This window comes from Rhopilema esculentum, unplaced genomic scaffold, assembly GCF_057945365.1.
Source record: "Rhopilema esculentum isolate cy_ngs unplaced genomic scaffold, ASM5794536v1 HiC_scaffold_37, whole genome shotgun sequence".
NCBI classification, from domain to species: Eukaryota; Metazoa; Cnidaria; class Scyphozoa; order Rhizostomeae; family Rhizostomatidae; genus Rhopilema; species Rhopilema esculentum.
Genome location: NW_028300848.1, coordinates 816,314 through 841,869, shown reverse-complemented (window position 1 = coordinate 841,869; position 25,556 = coordinate 816,314). Strand labels below are relative to the sequence as shown.

The window sequence follows — 25,556 nt, the reverse complement described above, 5'->3', positions numbered from 1 at the left end:
CGTCCACACCATAAGCGTCCACATTGAGAGTAAGAGAAGTAGAAACTTTTATTGCGCAAAGATGAACCTTTTATAGTTTAAAGAATATTTAGAATATCCTATAAAATGTTGGTTCTTCGAAGTTTTTCTATACCAGCCGTTCTGGTCGTATGGACCACTGCCCCACCAACGACGCTGCGCAATCCTTGGGGAAATAGTTGTAGCCTCGGTTCCAACCTTTTAGCCAACGAACGCGGCGGGAATGGACGCCATATTGCATGGCACGAGGCGGTCATGGAGGAAGGCCCTTGTTGCAGTTCCATTTCCTTGTTTTTCAATCTTGGACACATTTTTTCACAATTAGCTTAAAAGCAAACTGCCCCAGAGTACGATCTGCTAAGGATTCAAAACAGGGCGGCTGTGACACAAACTTGGTATCACGATGAAGAAAATCTCAGCAATATTGCTATGGTATGTCTTAAACTTCTTTTGTCACCTTATTTGTATTGGCGAATTTGCATTTGTGCAAGTCATCGTATTTTTAATGCCGGTTGTTGATTATGAAAAGGGGGCCCCAAACGCAACCTGCAAACTGGCATTCGTTAAGGTAGCCTGGAGGCCAGACCTGAAAGGTGGGGTGTGTTTTTGGATGTGGCTCAAATTAAGAAGTTTTTTTCAAATATGGCAATGTGACTTTCTAAATTTGTTCGTAACTGAGATTGGAAAAAAGCAATGATATAGAAGCACCGAAGGCGCTAGATGTCTAACTCATGGGTACGCTGTGAGGCAAATTTGTTTACTTCCGCCATTTTGAATAGTGGCAAAAAGGAACTTGCTCCATACTGAGCCCTTATAAATTTGGTAAAAGTAAGGATTTATTTCGTTCTTTTCTCTTTCGAATATCGATGTAAAATTGGGTGAGTGGCCTTATTTTGCACTTAAATTTATGAATTGATGTTAATATTGGAAAAATAAGCCGTCTTTCGCAAATTCCAAGCATGTACAGTCGCGCTGCTTGCTGTGGTGTTTTCTGTCTCGTCGAAATTCCAGAAAATAATGATTGATCTGTTTTAAAACAGATCCAGCAACAATGTTTAGCGACTCAATGCATAATTTTCTTAACACATTTGTACATAGATGTAATTTAGTTACTTTTTCTTTGTTTGTTTACAGAAACTGCTATTAAATATCTAGGCCTATCTCTAGAAAAAGCTGAAAATAGGTCAAACTTCAATGCTTGGATATTAATATCAGAATTTAAAGATAGTAACCAATTTTTGATTATATATAATTGTTGATATTTTTAGACTCTTTGAAAACCATACTCGTTGCTTGTAATTATTCTTCAGCACAATGCGTCCCTCCCCATATCTTTAGGTCTATAAATACCTTTGGGGTACAGTTTCACGGCAAAGATCACTAATTTGGCCTTACCAAGAGAAAAGAAATTTGATTCATATCAAATTTTTTTTCTTCAAATTCAATTTGAGAAATTGATATAAAACATTCGCACTTTCCTACTCATGCCATATTAGGTTCTAAACGACAGAGAGAAAAATTCAAGAATTTTATATTTAAAATTGTCTATATTATTAGATAATAGACTCTTTCTAATTTATATGAAGATGAAAATTGCAAGCACATGCTCTTTCAACTCATAAAAGCATGACAGGTCACTGCTATATTCCCCCGTAACTGCGTAAAAATAAAAGAGCCTTTTTTTATAAATTCTGTTTAAAACCCCCTAAAAATTGTTATGTGTTGTTGATTTATATCTCCTCTAACTACCTGCATCAGAAAAGGCACTGAAATAGTTGTGAGCCATGAGAAAATTATTCATTGAAACAAGCAATTTTACATACTGAACCCTATTGTAGCTCGCTTTTTGCCACCATTTAAAATGGCAAAAGTAAACAAATTTGCCTCACTCGGCAGTACGCAGCATGGCCTGAGTGAGACATCTAGCGCCTTCGGCACTTCTATATCATTGGAAAAAAGTATGTCATTCTAAAGCGAGTCTTCTACTTGAGATCGGGCTGCCTAAAAGTTTCAGTGGTCCTGGGGGGCAAAAACCGAAATGGAAAGCCCCGTGCAAGCGAAGCGAGGAGAAAATTTTTTAACCCAGTTCTCTAGATTAGCTTGAAATAAACATCGGAATATTCTTTGCCGTCATTTTCTTGCAATTGTTTCAATATTGCTTTATTTCAATTGTTTCATGGTCTCGTTTTACTATTATTTCCATTCTATAGACTGATTTCTGTCATTTAACTATAAATAGAATAATTATATTTTTGAAATGGAATTCCTTCCTTTATGATGAGGTTCCCTAGAAATTGAGGCCCTTAGGCAATTTGCCCCCTTATCCTCCTCTCAGTGGCCCTGCTTGAGATCATTTTTCGGCCTTTTTAAACATTATTGTCTCTTTACTTAGCAAATCTTTAGGAATTTGATTAACAGCCACAGATGGTAATTGTAGTTTCCCTTAGATTTAAAATTGATGTCAATAGGAAAAGTGCTGGAAAAGTATGCACACACTCAAGCATTGCTGAGAAATTTGATGGACACTCAAATGTGCACACTTGTCACAAAATGCACTCTTGCACTCCTGGGTAATCGCCTGTGCACTCCCGACATCTAGTAGAAAACTGCCATGAAATCTAGACCGGCCTGGAGGGCTAGGCTCAAACCATTTCACATCACACTTTGACTCTTTTTTTCTAAGAGTTCCCTTTTTATGCTTGAAAGTCAACATATTTACTGAGGTTACACTTTTATCCCTGTGAAAACCCAACCATGGTTCAGGGCCTAACAATAGTTTGCAATCGTTAAAAAATGGTTTAGCCGTAATCCTGACAAGTTTTGACCATGGTTAGTGAGCAATGAAATAAGATTTTGCTTGCCATGATGCTATGTTGTTTGTTCTTGAAAAGTATTAATTCTGACTTGTCTAAGAAGTTATCCTAAATAGAAATATAAGAAAAAAGGAACCACTCTCTGTATTTGCTATCACTTTACATGTAACCATGTCATGACCATGGTCCATGCCTTAAGATAAGATTCAGTCAATTAGAGGGGTTTTGTGCTTGCTTTCTGTCTGGCTTCACATTGAAAGATTATTTTTTCCATGCCTTAATATGATTTTTTCTGTTTCTTCTAATTGATAAGAGTTTTACACTAACAATGCTCATTCCATTGCTGAACCATGGTCTAGTTCTCAACTGACATTGCAAAAAATTGTAAAGAACTTTAACATTAAATAGCTTGATTTCTACTAGTTTTGTTTTGTGGAGGCATTGCCTTGTTTTTAAGCCATAGAGCATTAAGTTTCTTTAAATTTGAAATGTTTTATGAAAATTTGGCCTGACCATTGCGGACCCATTGCTGAACCATGATCCATTTCTCAACTGACATTTCATAAAATTGCAAGGAATATTAAATTAGTGATTTCTGGCATTTTATGGCCTAAGTAAAATTTTCATTCACACTGAAAAAAACATTTTATATAGTGATACTAAGGTCAATGTATAGTAGGAGACCAATCTAAATATTTGTAGCCAAATGATTTACCCGCTGAATTAGTTGGCTAGAAGAAAGTTTTCCTCCTCAGATTCCTCATCCTGCTTTCAGCAAAAATGCTAATATCATTAATTTTTCAAAATGTTTTTTGAAATAAATTAAGAATTTCTTTTCACATTATATAAACATGATAAAAAATATATAGATTTTTGCCAGATTTCCAACAATATCAATCTCTGAAAATATCTGATCAAAGGAATTGACAATGTAGGGTTATAAGATATCTTTTTATTCTAAAATTAATTATACAAACACTCATTTCAATGTAAGATTGTTAGCAAATTGGAATATCCCATTTATATCCTGTTGTCCAATTGATCTAATAGTTCTTTATGGTATCTTATGCATGCATTACCATTTAAGCCAGGTTTTTAATATCTCAAAATGGAAAAGTCTTGTCAATGTCATTCTAAGCCTACACAGCAAACTTATTGTCTCAAATAGAAGCTAATCAAGGCTCTTGGTTTCCGGCACCTGATTGCGTGCTGGCACCTTGGCACGCACCTATTGTGCCGCCAGAACGCACATGACTGAAGTAAACATTTTTTGATTAAATTTTTTTTGAAAAATTTCACAATTTTTTAATATTTTTACAGGTCTGTGGTCATGGATTTTTTCAAAAATGTCCATGCCCTTATTTTCAAAATATGAGATTCACAGAAACTACCCGAAATCGTTTTTGAAACATAAATTGAGGCGTTTTTGGTTATTTCGAGTAAAAAAATTTTTTTGAAAAATTTCAAGAATTTTTACAGGTCCTGGGTCATGGATTTTTTTCTAAGATGACCAAGTACTTATTTTCAGAACATAAGCATAAAATTCACCGAAACGATCAGGAATGGTTTTCGAAGTGTAAATTTATGCTTTTAAGATTGTGCTAGTTAAAATATTTTTTCGAAAATTTTCAAGATTTCTAAATTTTTTTACAGGTCCAGGGTCATGGGTTTTTTTCAAAAATTGCCAAGTCCTTATTTGCAAAATATCAGTTAAAGATTCACCAAAACGATCCGAAATTGTGTTCAGACCGTAAATAGAGGCTTTTTACGTTGTTTTGAGGAATAATAATTTTCTGAAAAAATTCATAATTTTTGTTAAAATTTTTCAAGTTCTAGCGCCCAACATTCTACATATTCTTTTTTACTTTTCTTTCAGATATCACCTCGAGGCTGCTCAACCACATGTCTTCATGTTATTTATTAAAGGTATTTTTTAAACTTTTCTAGGTTTTCAAGTAAAAAAACTTTGCGAGAAATCTAAATTTTTTTTTGTTTTTGCAGGTCCGTAGTCATGAAATTTTTCAAAAATGACTAAATCCTTTTATTCAAAATATAAGCCTAAAATTCACCGAAACTATCCAAAATGCTGTTCGGAACGTGAATTGAGACTTTCTTGTTTGTTTTAAATAAAGAAAATTTTTGGAAAAATTTCAAATTTTTTGAACTTTTTTGCAGGTCCGGGGTCATGAAATATTTCAAAAATTGCGAAGTCCTTATATTCAAAATAAGAGCCTAAAATTCACTGGAGCTACCTGAAATGATGCTCGGAACGTAAATTAAGACTTTCTTGTTCGTTTCGAGTAAAAAAATTTTTTTAAAAAATTTCAAATTTTTTGAACTTTTTTGCAGGTCCGGGGTCATGAAATATTTCAAAAATGGCTGATTCCTTATGTTCAAAATAAGTGCCTAAAAAACACCGAAACTACCCGAAATGATGTTCAGAACGTGAATTAAGACTTTCTTGTTCGTTTCGAGTAAAAAAAAATTTTTGAAAAATTTTAAGTTTTTCGAACTTTTTTGCAGGTCCGGGGTCAAGAAATATTTCAAAAAATGATAAGTCCTTATATTCAAAATGAGAGCCTAGAATTCACCGAAACTACCCGAAATGATGTTCGGAACGTGAATTAAGACTTTCTTGTTCGTTTCGAGTAAAAAAAATTTTTTGAAAAATTTTAAGTTTTTCGAACTTTTTTGCAGGTCCGGGGTCATGATATTTTTTCAAAAATGGCTGATTCCTTATATTCAAAATAAGTGCCTAAAATTCATCGAAACTACCCGAAATGGTGTTCGGAACGTGAATTAAGACTTTCTTGTTCGTTTCAAGTAAAAAAAATTTTTTGAAAAATTTTAAGTTTTTCGAACTTTTTTGCAGGTCCGAGGTCATGAAATTTTTTCAAAAATGGCTGGTTCCTTATCTTCAAAATAAGTGCCTAAAATTCACCGAAACTACCCGAAATGATGTTCGGAACGTGAATTAAGACTTTCTTGCTCGTTTCGAGTAAAACAAAATTTTTGAAAAATTTTAAGTTTTTTGAACTTTTTTGCAGGTCCGGGGTCATGAAATTTTTCAATAATGGCTGATTCCTTATCTTCAAAATAAGAGCCTAAAATTCACCGAAACTCTCCGAAATGATTTTCGGAACGTAAATTAAGACTTTCTTGCTCGTTTCGAGTAAAAAAAAATGTTTGAAATATTATAAGTTTTTTGAACTTTTTTGCAGGTCCGGGGTCATGAAATATTTCAAAAATTGCTAAGTCCTTATATTCAAAATAAGAGCCTAAAATTCACCGAAACTCTCCAAAATGATTTTCGGAACGTAAATTAAGACTTTCTTGCTCGTTTCGAGTAAAAAAAAATGTTTGAAAAATTTTAAGTTTTTTGAACTTTTTTGCAGGTCCGGGGTCATGAAATATTTCAAAAATTGCTAAGTCCTTATATTCAAAATAAGAGCCTAAAATTCACCGAAACTCTCCGAAATGATTTTCGGAACCTAAATTAAGACTTTCTTGGTCGTTTCTTTAGAAAATATTTTTTTTGGAAAATTTCAAATTTTTTGTGTTTTTCAAGCTCTAGTCTCAAACCCTCTAGGTAATTTATTTCTCACTTTTTTCTAGATGTCACTTGAAGGTTCAACCAAATATCATCAAAACATTTCAGAAAGGTATTTTCTTAGCATTTTCGGTTGTTTTGAGTAAAAAAATTTTTTTGAAAAATTTCAAATTTTTTGAACTTTTTTGCAGGTCCGGGGTCATGAAATATTTCAAAAAACGCTAAGTCCTTATATTCAAAATAAGAGCCTAAAATTCACCGAAACTACCCGAAATGATGTTCGGAACGTGAATTAAGACTTTCTTGTTCGTTTCGGGTAAAAAAAAATTTTTGAAAAATTTTAAGTTTTTTGAACTTTTTTGCAGGTCCGGGGTCATGATATTTTTTCAAAAATGGCTGATTCCTTATCTTCAAAATAAATGCCTAAAATTCACCGAAACTACCCGAAATGATGTTCGGAACGTGAATTAAGACTTTCTTGCTCGTTTCGAGTAAAACAAAATTTTTGAAAAATTTTAAGTTTTTTGAACTTTTTTGCAGGTCCGGGGTCATGAAATTTTTCAATAATGGCTGATTCCTTATCTTCAAAATAAGAGCCTAAAATTCACCGAAACTCTCCGAAATGATTTTCGGAACGTAAATTAAGACTTTCTTGCTCGTTTCGAGTAAAAAAAAATGTTTGAAATATTATAAGTTTTTTGAACTTTTTTGCAGGTCCGGGGTCATGAAATATTTCAAAAATTGCTAAGTCCTTATATTCAAAATAAGAGCCTAAAATTCACCGAAACTCTCCAAAATGATTTTCGGAACGTAAATTAAGACTTTCTTGCTCGTTTCGAGTAAAAAAAAATGTTTGAAATATTATAAGTTTTTTGAACTTTTTTGCAGGTCCGGGGTCATGAAATATTTCAAAAATTGCTAAGTCCTTATATTCAAAATAAGAGCCTAAAATTCACCGAAACTCTCCAAAATGATTTTCGGAACGTAAATTAAGACTTTCTTGCTCGTTTCGAGTAAAAAAAAATGTTTGAAAAATTTTAAGTTTTTTGAACTTTTTTGCAGGTCCGGGGTCATGAAATATTTCAAAAATTGCTAAGTCCTTATATTCAAAATAAGAGCCTAAAATTCACCGAAACTCTCCGAAATGATTTTCGGAACCTAAATTAACACTTTCTTGGTCGTTTCTTTAGAAAATATTTTTTTTGGAAAATTTCAAATTTTTTGTGTTTTTCAAGCTCTAGTCTCAAACCTTCTAGGTATTTTATTTCTCACTTTTTTCTAGATGTCACTTGAAGGTTCAACCAAATATCATCAAAACATTTCAGAAAGGTATTTTCTTAGCATTTTCGGTTGTTTTGAGTAAAAAAAGTTTTTTGAAAAATTTCAAATTTTTTGAACTTTTTTGCAGGTCCGGGGTCATGAAATATTTCAAAAAATGCTAAGTCCTTATATTCAAAATAAGAGCCTAAAATTCACCGAAACTACCCGAAATGATGTTCGGAACGTGAATTAAGACTTTCTTGTTCGTTTCGAGTAAAAAAAAATTTTTGAAAAATTTTAAGTTTTTTGAACTTTTTTGCAGGTCCGGGGTCATGATATTTTTTCAAAAATGGCTGATTCCTTATCTTCAAAATAAATGCCTAAAATTCATCGAAACTACCTGAAATGATGTTCGGAACGTGAATTAAGACTTTCTTGTTCGTTTCGAGTAAAAAAAATTTTTTGAAAAATTTTAAGATTTTCGAACTTTTTTGTAGGTCCGGGGTCATGAAATATTTCAAAGAATGATAAGTCCTTTTATTCAAAATGAGAGCCTAAAATTCATCGAAACTACCCGAAATGATGTTCCGAACGTGAATTAAGACTTTCTTGTTCGTTTCGAGTAAAAAAATTTTTTTGAAAAATTTCAAGATTTTCGAACTTTTTTGTAGGTCCGGGGTCATGAAATATTTCAAAGAATGATAAGTCCTTTTATTCAAAATGAGAGCCTAGAATTCACCAAAACTATCCGAAATGATGTTCGGAACGTGAATTAAGACTTTCTTGTTCGTTTCGAGTAAAAAAAAATTTTTGAAAAATTTTAAGTTTTTTGAACTTTTTTGCAGGTCCGGGTTCATGATATTTTTTCAAAAATGGCTGATTCCTTATCTTCAAAATAAGTGCCTAAAATTCATCGAAACTACCCGAAATGATGTTCGGAACGTGAATTAAGACTTTCTTGCTCGTTTAGAGTAAAAAAAAATGTTTGAAAAATTTTAATTTTTTTGAACTTTTTTGCAGGTCCGGGGTCATGAAATATTTCAAAAATTGCTAAGTCCTTATATTCAAAATAAGAGCCTAAAATTCACCGAAACTACCCGAAATGATGTTTGGAACATGAATTAAGACTTTCTTGCTTGTTTCGAGTCAAAAAAAATGTTTGAAAAATTTCAAATTTTTTGAACTTTTTTGCAGGTCCGGGGTCATGAAATTTTTCAAAAATGGCTGATTTCTTATCTTCAAAATAAGTGCCTAAAATTCATCGAAACTACCCGAAATGATGTTCGGAACGTGAATTAAAACTTTCTTGTTCGTTTCGAGTAAAAAAAACTTTTGAAAAATTTTAAGTTTTTTGAACTTTTTTGCAGGTCTGGGGTCATGAAATATTTCAAAAATAGCTGATTCCTTATATTCAAAATAAGTGCCTAAAATTCATCGAAACTACCCGAAATGATGTTCGGAACGTGAATTAAGACTTTCTTGTTCGTTTCGAGTAAAAAAAATTTTTTGAAAAATTTTAAGATTTTCGAACTTTTTTGTAGGTCCGGGGTCATGAAATATTTCAAAGAATGATAAGTCCTTTTATTCAAAATGAGAGCCTAGAATTCACCAAAACTACCCGAAATGATGTTCGGAACGTGAATTAAGACTTTCTTGTTCGTTTCGAGTAAAAAAAATTTTTTGAAAAATTTTAAGATTTTCGAACTTTTTTGTAGGTCCGGGGTCATGAAATATTTCAAAGAATGATAAGTCCTTTTTTTCAAAATGAGAGCCTAGAATTCACCAAAACTACCCGAAATGATGTTCGGAACGTGAATTAAGACTTTCTTGTTCGTTTCGAGTAAAAAAAAATTTTTGAAAAATTTTAAGTTTTTTGAACTTTTTTGCAGGTCCGGGGTCATGATATTTTTTCAAAAATGGCCGATTCCTTATCTTCAAAATAAGTGCCTAAAATTCATCGAAACTACCCGAAATGATGTTCGGAACGTGAATTAAAACTTTCTTGTTCGTTTCGAGTAAAAAAAATTTTTGAAAAATTTTAAGTTTTTTGAACTTTTTTGCAGGTCCGGGGTCATGAAATATTTCAAAAATAGCTGATTCCTTATATTCAAAATAAGTGCCTAAAATTCATCGAAACTACCCGAAATGATGTTCGGAACGTGAATTAAGACTTTCTTGTTCGTTTCGAGTAAAAAAAATTTTTTGAAAAATTTTAAGATTTTCGAACTTTTTTGTAGGTCCGGGGTCATGAAATATTTCAAAGAATGATAAGTCCTTTTATTCAAAATGAGAGCCTAGAATTCACCAAAACTACCCGAAATGATGTTCGGAACGTGAATTAAGACTTTCTTGTTCGTTTCGAGTAAAAAAAAATTTTGAAAAATTTTAATTTTTTTGAACTTTTTTGCAGGTCCGGGGTCATGATATTTTTTCAAAAATGGCTGATTCCTTATCTTCAAAATAAATGCCTAAAATTCATCGAAACTACCCGAAATGATGTTCAGAACGTGAATTAAAACTTTCTTGTTCGTTTCGAGTAAAAAAAATTTTTGAAAAATTTTAAGTTTTTTGAACTTTTTTGCAGGTCTGGGGTCATGAAATATTTCAAAAATAGCTGATTCCTTATATTCAAAATAAGTGCCTAAAATTCATCGAAACTACCCGAAATGATGTTCGGAACGTGAATTAAGACTTTCTTGTTCGTTTCGAGTAAAAAAAATTTTTTGAAAAATTTTAAGATTTTCGAACTTTTTTGTAGGTCCGGGGTCATGAAATATTTCAAAGAATGATAAGTCCTTTTATTCAAAATGAGAGCCTAGAATTCACCAAAACTACCCGAAATGATGTTCGGAACGTGAATTAAGACTTTCTTGTTCGTTTCGAGTAAAAAAAAATTTTTGAAAAATTTTAAGTTTTTTGAACTTTTTTGCAGGTCCGGGGTCATGATATTTTTTCAAAAATGGCTGATTCCTTATCTTCAAAATAAATGCCTAAAATTCATCGAAACTACCCGAAATGATGTTCGGAACGTGAATTAAGACTTTCTTGTTCGTTTCGAGTAAAAAAAATTTTTTGAAAAATTTTAAGATTTTCGAACTTTTTTGTAGGTCCGGGGTCATGAAATATTTCAAAGAATGATAAGTCCTTTTATTCAAAATGAGAGCCTAAAATTCATCGAAACTACCCGAAATGATGTTCGGAACGTGAATTAAGACTTTCTTGTTCGTTTCGAGTAAAAAAAATTTTTTGAAAAATTTTAAGATTTTCGAACTTTTTTGTAGGTCCGGGGTCATGAAATATTTCAAAGAATGATAAGTCCTTTTATTCAAAATGAGAGCCTAAAATTCACCAAAACTACCCGAAATGATGTTCGGAACGTGAATTAAGACTTTCTTGTTCGTTTCGAGTAAAAAAAATTTTTTGAAAAATTTTAAGTTTTTTGAACTTTTTTGCAGGTCCAGGGTCATGAAATATTTCAAAGAATGATAAGTCCTTTTATTCAAAATGAGAGCCTAGAATTCACCAAAACTACCCGAAATGATGTTCGGAACGTGAATTAAGACTTTCTTGTTCGTTTCGAGTAAAAAAAAATTTTTGAAAAATTTTAAGTTTTTTGAACTTTTTTGCAGGTCCGGGGTCATGATATTTTTTCAAAAATGGCTGGTTCCTTATCTTCAAAATAAATGCCTAAAATTCATCGAAACTACCCGAAATGATGTTCGGAACGTGAATTAAGACTTTCTTGTTCGTTTCGAGTAAAAAAAATTTGTGAAAAATTTTAAGTTTTTCGAACTTTTTTGCAGGTCCGGGGTCATGAAATTTTTTTCAAAAATGGCTGATTCCTTATCTTCAAAATAAGTGCCTAAAATTCACCGAAACTACCCGAAATGATGTTCGGAACGTGAATTAAGACTTTCTTGTTCGTTTCGAGTAAAAAAAATTTTTTGAAAAATTTCAATTTTTTTGAACTTTTTTGCAGGTCCGGGGTCATGAAATATTTCAAAAAATGCTAAGTCCTTATATTCAAAATAAGAGCCTAAAATTCACCAAAACTACCCGAAATGATGTTTGGAACGTGAATTAAGACTTTCTTGCTTGTTTCGAGTCAAAAAAAATCTTTGAAAAATTTCAATTTTTTGAACTTTTTTGCAGGTCCGGGGTCATGAAATATTTCAAAAATTGCTAAGTCCTTATATTCAAAATAAGAGCCTAAAATTCACCGAAACTACCCGAAATGATGTTTGGAACGTGAATTAAGACTTTCTTGCTTGTTTCGAGTCAAAAAAAATGTTTGAAAAATTTCAAATTTTTTGAACTTTTTTGCAGGTCCGGGGTCATGAAATTTTTCAAAAATGGCTGATTTCTTATCTTCAAAATAAGTGCCTAAAATTCATCGAAACTACCCGAAATGATGTTCGGAACGTGAATTAAAACTTTCTTGTTCGTTTCGAGTAAAAAAAACTTTTGAAAAATTTTAAGTTTTTTGAACTTTTTTGCAGGTCTGGGGTCATGAAATATTTCAAAAATAGCTGATTCCTTATATTCAAAATAAGTGCCTAAAATTCATCGAAACTACCCGAAATGATGTTCGGAACGTGAATTAAGACTTTCTTGTTCGTTTCGAGTAAAAAAAATTTTTTGAAAAATTTTAAGATTTTCGAACTTTTTTGTAGGTCCGGGGTCATGAAATATTTCAAAGAATGATAAGTCCTTTTATTCAAAATGAGAGCCTAGAATTCACCAAAACTACCCGAAATGATGTTCGGAACGTGAATTAAGACTTTCTTGTTCGTTTCGAGTAAAAAAAATTTTTTGAAAAATTTTAAGATTTTCGAACTTTTTTGTAGGTCCGGGGTCATGAAATATTTCAAAGAATGATAAGTCCTTTTTTTCAAAATGAGAGCCTAGAATTCACCAAAACTACCCGAAATGATGTTCGGAACGTGAATTAAGACTTTCTTGTTCGTTTCGAGTAAAAAAAAATTTTTGAAAAATTTTAAGTTTTTTGAACTTTTTTGCAGGTCCGGGGTCATGATATTTTTTCAAAAATGGCCGATTCCTTATCTTCAAAATAAGTGCCTAAAATTCATCGAAACTACCCGAAATGATGTTCGGAACGTGAATTAAAACTTTCTTGTTCGTTTCGAGTAAAAAAAATTTTTGAAAAATTTTAAGTTTTTTGAACTTTTTTGCAGGTCCGGGGTCATGAAATATTTCAAAAATAGCTGATTCCTTATATTCAAAATAAGTGCCTAAAATTCATCGAAACTACCCGAAATGATGTTCGGAACGTGAATTAAGACTTTCTTGTTCGTTTCGAGTAAAAAAAATTTTTTGAAAAATTTTAAGATTTTCGAACTTTTTTGTAGGTCCGGGGTCATGAAATATTTCAAAGAATGATAAGTCCTTTTATTCAAAATGAGAGCCTAGAATTCACCAAAACTACCCGAAATGATGTTCGGAACGTGAATTAAGACTTTCTTGTTCGTTTCGAGTAAAAAAAAATTTTGAAAAATTTTAATTTTTTTGAACTTTTTTGCAGGTCCGGGGTCATGATATTTTTTCAAAAATGGCTGATTCCTTATCTTCAAAATAAATGCCTAAAATTCATCGAAACTACCCGAAATGATGTTCAGAACGTGAATTAAAACTTTCTTGTTCGTTTCGAGTAAAAAAATTTTTTAAAAAATTTTAAGTTTTTTGAACTTTTTTGCAGGTCTGGGGTCATGAAATATTTCAAAAATAGCTGATTCCTTATATTCAAAATAAGTGCCTAAAATTCATCGAAACTACCCGAAATGATGTTCGGAACGTGAATTAAGACTTTCTTGTTCGTTTCGAGTAAAAAAAATTTTTTGAAAAATTTTAAGATTTTCGAACTTTTTTGTAGGTCCGGGGTCATGAAATATTTCAAAGAATGATAAGTCCTTTTATTCAAAATGAGAGCCTAGAATTCACCAAAACTACCCGAAATGATGTTCGGAACGTGAATTAAGACTTTCTTGTTCGTTTCGAGTAAAAAAAAATTTTTGAAAAATTTTAAGTTTTTTGAACTTTTTTGCAGGTCCGGGGTCATGATATTTTTTCAAAAATGGCTGATTCCTTATCTTCAAAATAAATGCCTAAAATTCATCGAAACTACCCGAAATGATGTTCGGAACGTGAATTAAGACTTTCTTGTTCGTTTCGAGTAAAAAAAATTTTTTGAAAAATTTTAAGATTTTCGAACTTTTTTGTAGGTCCGGGGTCATGAAATATTTCAAAGAATGATAAGTCCTTTTATTCAAAATGAGAGCCTAAAATTCATCGAAACTACCCGAAATGATGTTCGGAACGTGAATTAAGACTTTCTTGTTCGTTTCGAGTAAAAAAAATTTTTTGAAAAATTTTAAGATTTTCGAACTTTTTTGTAGGTCCGGGGTCATGAAATATTTCAAAGAATGATAAGTCCTTTTATTCAAAATGAGAGCCTAAAATTCACCAAAACTACCCGAAATGATGTTCGGAACGTGAATTAAGACTTTCTTGTTCGTTTCGAGTAAAAAAAATTTTTTGAAAAATTTTAAGTTTTTTGAACTTTTTTGCAGGTCCGGGGTCATGATATTTTTTCAAAAATGGCTGATTCCTTATCTTCAAAATAAATGCCTAAAATTCATCGAAACTACCCGAAATGATGTTCGGAACGTGAATTAAGACTTTCTTGTTCGTTTCGAGTAAAAAAAATTTTTTGAAAAATTTTAAGATTTTCGAACTTTTTTGTAGGTCCGGGGTCATGAAATATTTCAAAGAATGGTAAGTCCTTTTATTCAAAATGAGAGCCTAAAATTCATCGAAACTACCCGAAATGATGTTCGGAACGTGAATTAAGACTTTCTTGTTCGTTTCGAGTAAAAAAAATTTTTTGAAAAATTTTAAGATTTTCGAACTTTTTTGTAGGTCCGGGGTCATGAAATATTTCAAAGAATGATAAGTCCTTTTATTCAAAATGAGAGCCTAAAATTCACCAAAACTACCCGAAATGATGTTCGGAACGTGAATTAAGACTTTCTTGTTCGTTTCGAGTAAAAAAAATTTTTTGAAAAATTTTAAGTTTTTTGAACTTTTTTGCAGGTCCGGGGTCATGATATTTTTTCAAAAATGGCTGATTCCTTATCTTCAAAATAAGTGCCTAAAATTCATCGAAACTACCCGAAATGATGTTCGGAACGTGAATTAAAACTTTCTTGCTTGTTTCGAGTCAAAAAAAATGTTTGAAAAATTTCAAATTTTTTGAACTTTTTTGCAGGTCCGGGGTCATGAAATTTTTCAAAAATGGCTGATTTCTTATCTTCAAAATAAGTGCCTAAAATTCATCGAAACTACCCGAAATGATGTTCGGAACGTGAATTAAAACTTTCTTGTTCGTTTCGAGTAAAAAAAATTTTTGAAAAATTTTAAGTTTTTTGAACTTTTTTGCAGGTCCGGGGTCATGAAATATTTCAAAAATAGCTGATTCCTTATATTCAAAATAAGTGCCTAAAATTCATCGAAACTACCCGAAATGATGTTCGGAAATTGAATTAAGACTTTCTTGTTCGTTTCGAGTAAAAAAAATTTTTTGAAAAATTTTAAGATTTTCGAACTTTTTTGTAGGTCCAGGGTCATGAAATATTTCAAAGAATGATAAGTCCTTTTATTCAAAATGAGAGCCTAGAATTCACCAAAACTACCCGAAATGATGTTCGGAACGTGAATTAAGACTTTCTTGTTCGTTTCGAGTAAAAAAAAATTTTTGAAAAATTTTAAGTTTTTTGAACTTTTTTGCAGGTCCGGGGTCATGATATTTTTTCAAAAATGGCTGGTTCCTTATCTTCAAAATAAATGCCTAAAATTCATCGAAACTACCCGAAATGATGTTCGGAACGTGAATTAAGACTTTCTTGTTCGTTTCGAGTAAAAAAAATTTGTGAAAAATTTTAAGTTTTTCGAACTTTTTTGCAGGTCCGGGGTCATGAAATTTTTTTCAAAAATGGCTGATTCCTTATCTTCAAAATAAGTGCCTAAAATTCACCGAAACTACCCGAAATGATGTTCGGAACGTGAATTAAGACTTTCTTGTTCGTTTCGAGTAAAAAAAATTTTTTGAAAAATTTTAAGATTTTCGAACTTTTTTGTAGGTCCGGGGTCATGAAATATTTCAAAGAATGATAAGTCCTTTTATTCAAAATGAGAGCCTAAAATTCACCAAAACTACCCGAAATGATGTTCGGAACGTGAATTAAGACTTTCTTGTTCGTTTCGAGTAAAAAAAATTTTTTGAAAAATTTTAAGTTTTTTGAACTTTTTTGCAGGTCCGGGGTCATGATATTTTTTCAAAAATGGCTGATTCCTTATCTTCAAAATAAGTGCCTAAAATTCATCGAAACTACCCGAAATGATGTTCGGAACGTGAATTAAAACTTTCTTGCTTGTTTCGAGTCAAAAAAAATGTTTGAAAAATTTCAAATTTTTTGAACTTTTTTGCAGGTCCGGGGTCATGAAATTTTTCAAAAATGGCTGATTTCTTATCTTCAAAATAAGTGCCTAAAATTCATCGAAACTACCCGAAATGATGTTCGGAACGTGAATTAAAACTTTCTTGTTCGTTTCGAGTAAAAAAAATTTTTGAAAAATTTTAAGTTTTTTGAACTTTTTTGCAGGTCCGGGGTCATGAAATATTTCAAAAATAGCTGATTCCTTATATTCAAAATAAGTGCCTAAAATTCATCGAAACTACCCGAAATGATGTTCGGAAATTGAATTAAGACTTTCTTGTTCGTTTCGAGTAAAAAAAATTTTTTGAAAAATTTTAAGATTTTCGAACTTTTTTGTAGGTCCAGGGTCATGAAATATTTCAAAGAATGATAAGTCCTTTTATTCAAAATGAGAGCCTAGAATTCACCAAAACTACCCGAAATGATGTTCGGAACGTGAATTAAGACTTTCTTGTTCGTTTCGAGTAAAAAAAAATTTTTGAAAAATTTTAAGTTTTTTGAACTTTTTTGCAGGTCCGGGGTCATGATATTTTTTCAAAAATGGCTGGTTCCTTATCTTCAAAATAAATGCCTAAAATTCATCGAAACTACCCGAAATGATGTTCGGAACGTGAATTAAGACTTTCTTGTTCGTTTCGAGTAAAAAAAATTTGTGAAAAATTTTAAGTTTTTCGAACTTTTTTGCAGGTCCGGGGTCATGAAATTTTTTTCAAAAATGGCTGATTCCTTATCTTCAAAATAAGTGCCTAAAATTCACCGAAACTACCCGAAATGATGTTCGGAACGTGAATTAAGACTTTCTTGTTCGTTTCGAGTAAAAAAAATTTTTTGAAAAATTTCAATTTTTTTGAACTTTTTTGCAGGTCCGGGGTCATGAAATATTTCAAAAAATGCTAAGTCCTTATATTCAAAATAAGAGCCTAAAATTCACCAAAACTACCCGAAATGATGTTTGGAACGTGAATTAAGACTTTCTTGCTTGTTTCGAGTCAAAAAAAATATTTGAAAAATTTCAATTTTTTGAACTTTTTTGCAGGTCCGGGGTCATGAAATATTTCAAAAATGGCTGATTCCTTATATTCAAAATAAATGCCTAAAATTCATCGAAACTACCCGAAATGATGTTCGAAACGTGAATTAAGACTTTCTTGTTCGTTTCGAGTAAAAAAAATTTTTTGAAAAATTTTAAGATTTTCGAACTTTTTTGTAGGTCCGGGGTCATGAAATATTTCAAAGAATGATAAGTCCTTTTATTCAAAATGAGAGCCTAGAATTCACCAAAACTACCCGAAATGATGTTCGGAACGTGAATTAAGACTTTCTTGTTCGTTTCGAGTAAAAAAAATTTTTTGAAAAATTTTAAGTTTTTCGAACTTTTTTGCAGGTCCGGGGTCATGATATTTTTTCAAAAATGGCTGATTCCTTATATTCAAAATAAGTGCCTAAAATTCATCGAAACTACCCGAAATGGTGTTCGGAACGTGAATTAAGACTTTCTTGTTCGTTTCAAGTAAAAAAAATTTTTTGAAAAATTTTAAGTTTTTCGAACTTTTTTGCAGGTCCGAGGTCATGAAATTTTTTCAAAAATGGCTGGTTCCTTATCTTCAAAATAAGTGCCTAAAATTCACCGAAACTACCCGAAATGATGTTCGGAACGTGAATTAAGACTTTCTTGCTCGTTTCGAGTAAAACAAAATTTTTGAAAAATTTTAAGTTTTTTGAACTTTTTTGCAGGTCCGGGGTCATGAAATTTTTCAATAATGGCTGATTCCTTATCTTCAAAATAAGAGCCTAAAATTCACCGAAACTCTCCGAAATGATTTTCGGAACGTAAATTAAGACTTTCTTGCTCGTTTCGAGTAAAAAAAAATGTTTGAAATATTATAAGTTTTTTGAACTTTTTTGCAGGTCCGGGGTCATGAAATATTTCAAAAATTGCTAAGTCCTTATATTCAAAATAAGAGCCTAAAATTCACCGAAACTCTCCAAAATGATTTTCGGAACGTAAATTAAGACTTTCTTGCTCGTTTCGAGTAAAAAAAAATGTTTGAAAAATTTTAAGTTTTTTGAACTTTTTTGCAGGTCCGGGGTCATGAAATATTTCAAAAATTGCTAAGTCCTTATATTCAAAATAAGAGCCTAAAATTCACCGAAACTACCCGAAATGATGTTTGGAACGTGAATTAAGACTTTCTTGCTTGTTTCGAGTCAAAAAAAATGTTTGAAAAATTTCAAATTTTTGAACTTTTTTGCAGGTCCGGGGTCATGAAATTTTTCAAAAATGGCTGATTTCTTATCTTCAAAATAAGTGCCTAAAATTCATCGAAACTACCCGAAATGATGTTCGGAACGTGAATTAAAACTTTCTTGTTCGTTTCGAGTAAAAAAAATTTTTGAAAAATTTTAAGTTTTTTGAACTTTTTTGCAGGTCCGGGGTCATGAAATATTTCAAAAATAGCTGATTCCTTATATTCAAAATAAGTGCCTAAAATTCATCGAAACTACCCGAAATGATGTTCGGAAATTGAATTAAGACTTTCTTGTTCGTTTCGAGTAAAAAAATTTTTTGAAAAATTTTAAGATTTTCGAACTTTTTTGTAGGTCCGGGGTCATGAAATATTTCAAAGAATGATAAGTCCTTTTATTCAAAATGAGAGCCTAGAATTCACCAAAACTACCCGAAATGATGTTCGGAACGTGAATTAAGACTTTCTTGTTCATTTCGAGTAAAAAAAAATTTTTGAAAAATTTTAAGTTTTTTGAACTTTTTTGCAGGTCCGGGGTCATGATATTTTTTCAAAAATGGCTGGTTCCTTATCTTCAAAATAAATGCCTAAAATTCATCGAAACTACCCGAAATGATGTTCGGAACGTGAATTAAGACTTTCTTGTTCGTTTCGAGTAAAAAAAATTTGTGAAAAATTTTAAGTTTTTCGAACTTTTTTGCAGGTCCGGGGTCATGAAATATTTCAAAAAATGCTAAGTCCTTATATTCAAAATAAGAGCCTAAAATTCACCAAAACTACCCGAAATGATGTTTGGAACGTGAATTAAGACTTTCTTGCTTGTTTCGAGTCAAAAAAAATATTTGAAAAATTTCAATTTTTTGAACTTTTTTGCAGGTCCGGGGTCATGAAATATTTCAAAAATGGCTGATTCCTTATATTCAAAATAAATGCCTAAAATTCATCAAAACTACCCGAAATGATGTTCGAAACGTGAATTAAGACTTTCTTGTTCGTTTCGAGTAAAAAAAATTTTTTGAAAAATTTTAAGATTTTCGAACTTTTTTGCAGGTCCGGGGTCATGAAATATTTCAAAGAATGATAAGTCCTTTTATTCAAAATGAGAGCCTAGAATTCACCAAAACTACCCGAAATGATGTTCGGAACGTGAATTAAGACTTTCTTGTTCGTTTCGAGTAAAAAAAAATTTTTGAAAAATTTTAAGTTTTTTGAACTTTTTTGCAGGTCCGGGGTCATAATATTTTTTCAAAAATGGCTGATTCCTTATCTTCAAAATAAATGCCTAAAATTCATCGAAACTACCCGAAATGATGTTCGGAACGTGAATTAAGACTTTCTTGTTCGTTTCGAGTAAAAGAAATTTTTTGAAAAATTTTAAGTTTTTCGAACTTTTTTGCAGGTACGGGGTCATGAAATTTTTTCAAAAATGGCTGGTTCCTTATCTTCAAAATAAGTGCCTAAAATTCATCGAAACTACCCGAAATGATGTTCGGAACGTGAATTAAGACTTTCTTGTTCGTTTCGAGTAAAAAAAATTTTTGAAAAATTTTAAGTTTTTTGAACTTTTTTGCAGGTCCGGGGTCATGAAATTTTTTCAAAAATGGCTGATTCCTTATCTTCAAAATAAGTGCCTAAAATTCACCGAAACTACCCGAAATGATGTTCGGAACGTGAATTAAGACTTTCTTGCTCGTTTCGAGTAAAAAATTTTTTTTTAAAAACTTTAAGTTTTTCGAACTTTTTTGCAGGTCCAGGGTCATGAAATTTTTTTCAAAAATGGCTGGCTCCTTATCTTCAAAATAAGTGCCTAAAATTCATCGAAACTACCCGAAATGATGTTCGGAACGTGAATTAAGACTTTCTTGTTCGTTTCGAGTAAAAAAAAATTTTTGAAAAATTTTAAGTATTTTGAACTTTTTTGCAGGTCCGGGGTCATGAAATTTTTTCAAAAATGGCTGATTCCTTATCTTCAGAGTAAGTGCCTAAAATTCACCGAAACTACCCGAAATGATGTTCGGATTGTGAATTAAGACTTTCTTGTTCGTTTCGAGTAAAAAAAAATTTTTGAAAAATTTCAATTTTTTTGAACTTTTTTGTAGGTCCGGGGTCATGAAATATTTCAAAGAATGCTAAGTCCTTATATTCAAAATAAGAGCCTAAAATTCACCCAAACTACCCGAAATGATGTTCGGAACGTGAATGAAGACTTTCTTGCTCGTTTCGATTAAAAAAAAATTTTTGAAAAATTTTAATTATTTTGAACTTTTTTGCAGGTCCGGGGTCATGAAATATTTCAAAAATGGCTGATTCCTTATCTTCAAAATAAGTGCCTAAAATTCATCGAAACTACCCGAAATGATGTTCGGAACGTGAATTAAGACTTTCTTGTTCGTTTCGAGTAAAAGAAATTTTTTGAAAAATTTTAAGTTTTTCGAACTTTTTTGCAGGTACGGGGTCATGAAATTTTTTCAAAAATGGCTGGTTCCTTATCTTCAAAATAAGTGCCTAAAATTCATCGAAACTACCCGAAATGATGTTCGGAACGTGAATTAAGACTTTCTTGTTCGTTTCGAGTAAAAAAAATTTTTGAAAAATTGTAAGTTTTTTGAACTTTTTTGCAGGTCCGGGGTCATGAAATTTTTTCAAAAATGGCTGATTCCTTATCTTCAAAATAAGTGCCTAAAATTCACCGAAACTACCCGAAATGATGTTCGGAACGTGAATTAAGACTTTCTTGCTCGTTTCGAGTAAAAAATTTTTTTTTAAAAACTTTAAGTTTTTCGAACTTTTTTGCAGGTCCAGGGTCATGAAATTTTTTTCAAAAATGGCTGGCTCCTTATCTTCAAAATAAGTGCCTAAAATTCATCGAAACTACCCGAAATGATGTTCGGAACGTGAATTAAGACTTTCTTGTTCGTTTCGAGTAAAAAAAAATTTTTGAAAAATTTTAAGTATTTTGAACTTTTTTGCAGGTCCGGGGTCATGAAATTTTTTCAAAAATGGCTGATTCCTTATCTTCAGAGTAAGTGCCTAAAATTCACCGAAACTACCCGAAATGATGTTCGGATTGTGAATTAAGACTTTCTTGTTCGTTTCGAGTAAAAAAAAATTTTTGAAAAATTTCAATTTTTTTGAACTTTTTTGTAGGTCCGGGGTCATGAAATATTTCAAAGAATGCTAAGTCCTTATATTCAAAATAAGAGCCTAAAATTCACCCAAACTACCCGAAATGATGTTCGGAACGTGAATGAAGACTTTCTTGCTCGTTTCGATTAAAAAAAAATTTTTGAAAAATTTTAATTATTTTGAACTTTTTTGCAGGTCCGGGGTCATGAAATATTTCAAAAATGGCTGATTCCTTATCTTCAAAATAAGTGCCTAAAATTCATCGAAACTACCCGAAATGATGTTCGGAACGTGAATTAAGACTTTCTTGTTCGTTTCGAGTAAAAAAAAATTTTTGAAAAATTTCAATTTTTTTGAACTTTTTTGCAGGTCCGGGGTCATGAAATATTTCAAAAAATGCTAAGTCCTTATATTCAAAATAAGAGCCTAAAATTCACCAAAACTACCCGAAATGATGTTTGGAACGTGAATCAAGACTTTCTTGCTTGTTTCGAGTCAAAAAAAATGTTTGAAAAATTTCAATTTTTTGAACTTTTTTGCAGGTCCGGGGTCATGAAATATTTCAAAAATGGCTGATTCCTTATATTCAAAATAAATGCCTAAAATTCATCGAAACTACCCAAAATGATGTTCGGAACGTGAATTAAGACTTTCTTGTTCGTTTCGAGTAAAAAAAAATTTTTGAAAAATTGTAAGTTTTTTGAACTTTTTTGCAGGTCCGGGGTCATGATATTTTTTCAAAAATGGCTGATTCCTTATCTTCAAAATAAATGCCTAAAATTCATCGAAACTACTCAAAATGATGTTCGCAACGTGAATTAAGACTTTCTTGTTCGTTTCGAGTAAAAAAAATTTTTGAAAAATTTTAAGTTTTTTGAACTTTTTTGCAGGTCCGGGGTCATGAAATTTTTTCAAAAATGGCTGATTCCTTATCTTAAAAATAAGTGCCTAAAATTCACCGAAACTACCCGAAATGAGGTTCGGAACGTGAATTAAGACTTTCTTGCTCGTTTCGAGTCAAAAAAAATTTTTGAAAAATTTTAAGTTTTTTGAACTCTTTTGCAGGTCCGGGGTCATGAAATATTTCAAAAATTGCTAAGTCCTTATATTCAAAATAAGAGCCTAAAATTCACCGAAACTCTCCGAAATGATTTTCGGAACGTGAATTAAGACTTTCTTGTTCGTTTCGAGTAAAAAAAAATTTTTGAAAAATTTCACTTTTTTTGAACTTTTTTGCAGGTCCGGGGTCATGAAATATTTCAAAAAATGCTAAGTCCTTATATTCAAAATAAGAGCCTAAAATTCACCAAAACTACCCGAAATGATGTTCGGAACGTGAATTAAGACTTTCTTGCTTGTTTCGAGTCAAAAAAAATGTTTGAAAAATTTCAAAATTTTTGAACTTTTTTGCAGGTCCGGGGTCATGAAATTTTTTCAAAAATGGCTGATTCCTTATCTTCAGAATAAGTGCCTAAAATTCACCGAAACTACCCGAAATGATGTTCGGATTGTGAATTAAGACTTTCTTGCTCGTTTCGAGTAAAAAAAATTTTTGAAAAATTTTAAGTTTTTCGAACTTTTTTGTAGGTCCGGGGTCATGAAATATTTCAAAGAATGCTAAGTCCTTATATTCAAAATAAGAGCCTAAAATTCACCGAAACTATCCGAAATGATGTTCGGAACGTGAATGAAGACTTTCTTGCTCGTTTCGATTAAAAAAAATTTTTTGAAAAACTTTAAGTTTTTCGAACTTTTTTGCAGGTCCGGGGTCATGAAATATTTCAAAAATGGCTGATTCCTTATCTTCAAAATAAGTGCCTAAAATTCATCGAAACTACCCGAAATGATGTTCGGAACGTGAATTAAGACTTTCTTGTTCGTTTCGAGTAGAAAAAAATTTTTGAAAAATTTCAATTTTTTTGAACTTTTTTGCAGGTCCGGGGTCATGAAATATTTCAAAAAATGCTAAGTCCTTATATTCAAAATAAGAGCCTAAAATTCACCAAAACTACCCGAAATGATGTTTGGAACGTGAATTAAGACTTTCTTGCTTGTTTCGAGTCAAAAAAAATGTTTGAAAAATTTCAATTTTTTGAACTTTTTTGCAGGTCCGGGGTCATGAAATATTTCAAAAATGGCTGATTCCTTATCTTCAAAATAAGTGCCTAAAATTCATCGAAACTACCCGAAATGATGTTCGGAACGTGAATTAAAACTTTCTTGTTCGTTTTGAGTAAAAAAAATTTTTGAAAAATTTTAAGTTTTTTGAACTTTTTTGCAGGTCCGGGGTCATGAAATTTTTTCAAAAATGGCTGATTCCTTATCTTCAAAATAAGTGCCTAAAATTCACCGAAACTACCCGAATTGATGTTTGGAACGTGAATTAAGACTTTCTTGCTCGTTTCGAGTAAAAGAAAATTTTTGAAAAATTTTAAGTTTTTTTAACTTTTTTGCAGGTCCGGGGTCATGAAATATTTCAAAAATTGCTAAGTCCTTATATTCAAAATAAGAGCCTAAAATTCACCGAAACTCTCCGAAATGATTTTCGGAACCTAAATTAAGACTTTCTTGGTAGTTTCTTTAGAAAATATTTTTTTTGGAAAATTTCAAATTTTTTGTGTTTTTCAAGCTCTAGTCTCAAACATTCTAGGTAATTTATTTCTCACTTTTTTCTAGATGTCACTTGAAGGTTCAACCAAATATCATCAAAAAATTTCAGAAAGGTATTTTCTTAGCATTTTCGGTTGTTTTGAGTAAAAAAATTTTTTTGAAAAATTTCAAATTTTTTGAACTTTTTTGCAGGTCCGGGGTCATGAAATTTTTTCAATAATGGCTGATTCCTTATCTTCAAAATAAGTGCCTAAAATTCACCGAAACTACCCGAAATGATGTTCGGAACGTGAATAAAGACTTTCTTGCTCGTTTCGAGTAAAAAAAATTTTTTGAAAAACTTTAAGTTTTTCGAACTTTTTTGCAGGTCCGGGGTCATGAAATATTTCAAAAATGGCTGATTCCTTATCTTCAAAATAAGTGCCTAAAATTCATCGAAACTACCCGAAATGATGTTCGGAACGTGAATTAAGACTTTCTTGTTCGTTTCGAGTAGAAAAAAATTTTTGAAAAATTTCAATTTTTTTGAACTTTTTTGCAGGTCCGGGGTCATGAAATATTTCAAAAAATGCTAAGTCCTTATATTCAAAATAAGAGCCTAAAATTCACCAAAACTACCCGAAATGATGTTTGGAACGTGAATTAAGACTTTCTTGCTTGTTTCGAGTCAAAAAAAATGTTTGAAAAATTTCAATTTTTTGAACTTTTTTGCAGGTCCGGGGTCATGAAATATTTCAAAAATGGCTGATTCCTTATCTTCAAAATAAGTGCCTAAAATTCATCGAAACTACCCGAAATGATGTTCGGAACGTGAATTAAAACTTTCTTGTTCGTTTTGAGTAAAAAAAATTTTTGAAAAATTTTAAGTTTTTTGAACTTTTTTGCAGGTCCGGGGTCATGAAATTTTTTCAAAAATGGCTGATTCCTTATCTTCAAAATAAGTGCCTAAAATTCATCGAAACTACCCGAAATGATGTTCGGAACGTGAATTAAGACTTTCTTGTTCGTTTCGAGTAGAAAAAATTTTTTGAAAAATTTCAATTTTTTTGAACTTTTTTGCAGGTCCGGGGTCATGAAATATTTCAAAAAATGCTAAGTCCTTATATTCAAAATAAGAGCCTAAAATTCACCAAAACTACCCGAAATGATGTTTGGAACGTGAATTAAGACTTTCTTGCTTGTTTCGAGTCAAAAAAAATGTTTGAAAAATTTCAATTTTTTGAACTTTTTTGCAGGTCCGGGGTCATGAAATATTTCAAAAATGGCTGATTCCTTATCTTCAAAATAAGTGCCTAAAATTCATCGAAACTACCCGAAATGATGTTCGGAACGTGAATTAAAACTTTCTTGTTCGTTTTGAGTAAAAAAAATTTTTGAAAAATTTTAAGTTTTTTGAACTTTTTTGCAGGTCCGGGGTCAT

The 25,556-nt window shown here is 31.4% G+C and overlaps 1 long non-coding RNA gene across 2 annotated transcripts; it reads left to right on the top strand.

Annotated features, from left to right (window-relative positions):
- The first annotated feature begins 233 nt into the window (after positions 1-233).
- Positions 234-24,334, top strand: LOC148957121 (uncharacterized). 2 transcript variants are annotated; one of them, XR_016145267.1, is made up of 5 exons: positions 234-450; positions 4,708-4,757; positions 6,447-6,493; positions 7,664-7,710; positions 24,203-24,334. It is a non-coding gene; the product is annotated as an uncharacterized LOC148957121 (long non-coding RNA). The 2 variants fall into 2 exon arrangements; XR_016145266.1 differs by lacking the exon at positions 24,203-24,334 and having other exon boundaries at positions 7,664-22,311.
- Positions 24,335-25,556: the final 1,222 nt, after the last annotated feature.